Genomic DNA, 4,925 nt, shown 5'->3' on the forward strand with positions numbered 1-4,925 from the left:
GGTGGGGAGGGGGCCCAGGGGCTTCGGGCAGAGCCGGGCCCTGGGTCTGAGGGAGGAGCAGCGGGATGGCCCAGGGGGCGCAGAAACCCCGGCAGGATCCGGGATGGCCCCGGGGGAGATGAGCTGCGGAGGGGAATGCGGGAGAACCGCGGGGTGCAGGCCCTGCCAGGCCCGGGGGCCGGGCCAGCCCGGGGGGGGCCGAATGTGAGACCCCCTGAGGGAGATCCGGCCTGGGGGATCACCTGGGGGCGGGTGAGGAGCGCTCAGACCCCTCCAGCGTGGGACTGAGGATCGCCCGGGGCGGGATGAACCCTGAAGGGATGGGGGAGAACGGCTCCAGGCTTGGATCAACCCCCGCGGGGGGCGGACCTAGGACCCCCCCCGGGGCCGGCCGAGGGATCTCGGTGGGCTGCGCGCATCTCCCCCGGGCTGACCGCGTGGGGATGGCTGAAATCCGGGGGTTCTCAGGCCTGTTTATATAGAAATATAAGAAATATAAGAAATATAATAATCCCTAAATGTGGGTAACACACAAACACCCGGCTCGGTGGGCTGCGCGCATCTCCCCCGGGCTGACCGCGTGGGGATGGCTGAAATCCGGGGGTTCTCAGGCCTGTTTATATAGAAATATAAGAAATATAAGAAATATAATAATCCCTAAATGTGGGTAACACACAAACACCCGGCTCGGTGGGCTGCGCGCATCTCCCCCGGGCTGACCGCGTGGGGATGGCTGAAATCCGGGGGTTCTCAGGCCTGTTTATATAGAAATATAAGAAATATAAGAAATATAATAATCCCTAAATGTGGGTAACACACAAACACCCGGCTCGGTGGGCTGCGCGCATCTCCCCCGGGCTGACCGCGTGGGGATGGCTGAAATCCGGGGGTTCTCAGGCCTGTTTATATAGAAATATAAGAAATATAAGAAATATAATAATCCCTAAATGTGGGTAACACACAAACACCCGGCTCGGTGGGCTGCGCGCATCTCCCCCGGGCTGACCGCGTGGGGATGGCTGAAATCCGGGGGTTCTCAGGCCTGTTTATATAGAAATATAAGAAATATAAGAAATATAATAATCCCTAAATGTGGGTAACACACAAACACCCGGCTCGGTGGGCTGCGCGCATCTCCCCCGGGCTGACCGCGTGGGGATGGCTGAAATCCGGGGGTTCTCAGGCCTGTTTATATAGAAATATAAGAAATATAAGAAATATAATAATCCCTAAATGTGGGTAACACACAAACACCCGGCTCGGTGGGCTGCGCGCATCTCCCCCGGGCTGACCGCGTGGGGATGGCTGAAATCCGGGGGTTCTCAGGCCTGTTTATATAGAAATATAAGAAATATAAGAAATATAATAATCCCTAAATGTGGGTAACACACAAACACCCGGCTCGGTGGGCTGCGCGCATCTCCCCCGGGCTGACCGCGTGGGGATGGCTGAAATCCGGGGGTTCTCAGGCCTGTTTATATAGAAATATAAGAAATATAAGAAATATAATAATCCCTAAATGTGGGTAACACACAAACACCCGGCTCGGTGGGCTGCGCGCATCTCCCCCGGGCTGACCGCGTGGGGATGGCTGAAATCCGGGGGTTCTCAGGCCTGTTTATATAGAAATATAAGAAATATAAGAAATATAATAATCCCTAAATGTGGGTAACACACAAACACCCGGCTCGGTGGGCTGCGCGCATCTCCCCCGGGCTGACCGCGTGGGGATGGCTGAAATCCGGGGGTTCTCAGGCCTGTTTATATAGAAATATAAGAAATATAAGAAATATAATAATCCCTAAATGTGGGTAACACACAAACACCCGGCTCGGTGGGCTGCGCGCATCTCCCCCGGGCTGACCGCGTGGGGATGGCTGAAATCCGGGGGTTCTCAGGCCTGTTTATATAGAAATATAAGAAATATAAGAAATATAATAATCCCTAAATGTGGGTAACACACAAACACCCGGCTCGGTGGGCTGCGCGCATCTCCCCCGGGCTGACCGCGTGGGGATGGCTGAAATCCGGGGGTTCTCAGGCCTGTTTATATAGAAATATAAGAAATATAAGAAATATAATAATCCCTAAATGTGGGTAACACACAAACACCCGGCTCGGTGGGCTGCGCGCATCTCCCCCGGGCTGACCGCGTGGGGATGGCTGAAATCCGGGGGTTCTCAGGCCTGTTTATATAGAAATATAAGAAATATAAGAAATATAATAATCCCTAAATGTGGGTAACACACAAACACCCGGCTCGGTGGGCTGCGCGCATCTCCCCCGGGCTGACCGCGTGGGGATGGCTGAAATCCGGGGGTTCTCAGGCCTGTTTATATAGAAATATAAGAAATATAAGAAATATAATAATCCCTAAATGTGGGTAACACACAAACACCCGGCTCGGTGGGCTGCGCGCATCTCCCCCGGGCTGACCGCGTGGGGATGGCTGAAATCCGGGGGTTCTCAGGCCTGTTTATATAGAAATATAAGAAATATAAGAAATATAATAATCCCTAAATGTGGGTAACACACAAACACCCGGCTCGGTGGGCTGCGCGCATCTCCCCCGGGCTGACCGCGTGGGGATGGCTGAAATCCGGGGGTTCTCAGGCCTGTTTATATAGAAATATAAGAAATATAAGAAATATAATAATCCCTAAATGTGGGTAACACACAAACACCCGGCTCGGTGGGCTGCGCGCATCTCCCCCGGGCTGACCGCGTGGGGATGGCTGAAATCCGGGGGTTCTCAGGCCTGTTTATATAGAAATATAAGAAATATAAGAAATATAATAATCCCTAAATGTGGGTAACACACAAACACCCGGCTCGGTGGGCTGCGCGCATCTCCCCCGGGCTGACCGCGTGGGGATGGCTGAAATCCGGGGGTTCTCAGGCCTGTTTATATAGAAATATAAGAAATATAAGAAATATAATAATCCCTAAATGTGGGTAACACACAAACACCCGGCTCGGTGGGCTGCGCGCATCTCCCCCGGGCTGACCGCGTGGGGATGGCTGAAATCCGGGGGTTCTCAGGCCTGTTTATATAGAAATATAAGAAATATAAGAAATATAATAATCCCTAAATGTGGGTAACACACAAACACCCGGCTCGGTGGGCTGCGCGCATCTCCCCCGGGCTGACCGCGTGGGGATGGCTGAAATCCGGGGGTTCTCAGGCCTGTTTATATAGAAATATAAGAAATATAAGAAATATAATAATCCCTAAATGTGGGTAACACACAAACACCCGGCTCGGTGGGCTGCGCGCATCTCCCCCGGGCTGACCGCGTGGGGATGGCTGAAATCCGGGGGTTCTCAGGCCTGTTTATATAGAAATATAAGAAATATAAGAAATATAATAATCCCTAAATGTGGGTAACACACAAACACCCGGCTCGGTGGGCTGCGCGCATCTCCCCCGGGCTGACCGCGTGGGGATGGCTGAAATCCGGGGGTTCTCAGGCCTGTTTATATAGAAATATAAGAAATATAAGAAATATAATAATCCCTAAATGTGGGTAACACACAAACACCCGGCTCGGTGGGCTGCGCGCATCTCCCCCGGGCTGACCGCGTGGGGATGGCTGAAATCCGGGGGTTCTCAGGCCTGTTTATATAGAAATATAAGAAATATAAGAAATATAATAATCCCTAAATGTGGGTAACACACAAACACCCGGCTCGGTGGGCTGCGCGCATCTCCCCCGGGCTGACCGCGTGGGGGATGCTGAAATCCGGGGGTTCTCAGGCCTGTTTATATAGAAATATAAGAAATATAAGAAATATAATAATCCCTAAATGTGGGTAACACACAAACACCCGGCTCGGTGGGCTGCGCGCATCTCCCCCGGGCTGACCGCGTGGGGATGGCTGAAATCCGGGGGTTCTCAGGCCTGTTTATATAGAAATATAAGAAATATAAGAAATATAATAATCCCTAAATGTGGGTAACACACACACACACACCCGGCTGGTTTAGGGTGCGGGGGCAGTGCCTGGCTGTGCAAGTGGCGTATTTGGGCTTTTTCCGAAGGCAAGGATCAGGCAGAGGGAGGGACAGGCGGACAGCCGGCTCCTCCGCCACGTCCTGCCCGAGCTGTGCCAAGCCCGGCCAGGCGGCGCTGGCGCCGGGTGCTTAATCCCTCCTGTGAGAGCTTAAAAATAAAAATATATGTATTAATTCTGTGTGGGAAAGGGCCTGGCCTGGGGTGGATCCCTGAATTTCAGGAATTGTCGCTATTTTGCAACAGGGAAAAATTATAAAAGTAAAAAAATTTAAAAAAATTAAAAAAAAAAAAACCATAAAATATTTTGAGCCAATCAGGCCCAACATGTGAAAATTGACATTTCTAATTTTTCAGTTTTTTTTTTTTAATTCGATGGAGTTGTCAATGTGCTCAGTTGCAATTCTCCCAACGTGGTTTTGAGGCTTTTGTTACCAGCAAGACACACTGGAGACCTGGGAATCAGCCACAGATTCCGGTGGGCTGGGAATGGGGACCCCCCAAATACCACCCCCACTCTCTCCTTGCCCTTCCCAGGCCTTGCTTCTGAACACGAGAAATTTTTTATTTGCTGTTGCTTGTGTCAGTTCATATTTTTGGAGAATAAAGCCGCAGGTTTGGAGGGTTTTGTTTGCTTTTCTGCTTTTTCAGTGACACTGCCAGCAGATGCCAGGGTGTCCCATGTCCCCTGCCCGTGGATGGCGTGGAGCACCCTGCGATGCTGCAGGCACTGGGGTTCTCCCTTTCCAGTGATGATTCCCCTCTGGAACTCCATTCTTCCTCCCCCCCTCATTAGCAACCAATTAATTAACATTTATTTCCCCCTCGTTTCTCCTGACCTTTCCCTAATTCCCTCCCCATTTCCCAGGGCTGAGGCAAGTTCAAAGAGGAGCTTGACCTAAATTCCCACCC

The 4,925-nt window shown here is 51.5% G+C and overlaps 1 protein-coding gene across 1 annotated transcript in view; it reads right to left on the minus strand.

The window, feature by feature from the left end:
- Nucleotides 1-297, minus strand: part of UBTF (upstream binding transcription factor) — a 14,036-nt gene extending 13,739 nt beyond the window's left edge. The window contains exon 1 of the mRNA XM_031064374.1: nucleotides 243-297. The gene's annotated coding sequence lies outside the window, so the exon portion shown is untranslated. The remainder of the gene's footprint in view (nucleotides 1-242) is intronic.
- Between the last annotated feature and the right edge of the window lie 4,628 nt (nucleotides 298-4,925).

This window comes from Geospiza fortis, unplaced genomic scaffold, assembly GCF_000277835.1.
Source record: "Geospiza fortis unplaced genomic scaffold, GeoFor_1.0 scaffold344, whole genome shotgun sequence".
NCBI lineage: Eukaryota > Metazoa > Chordata > Aves > Passeriformes > Thraupidae > Geospiza > Geospiza fortis.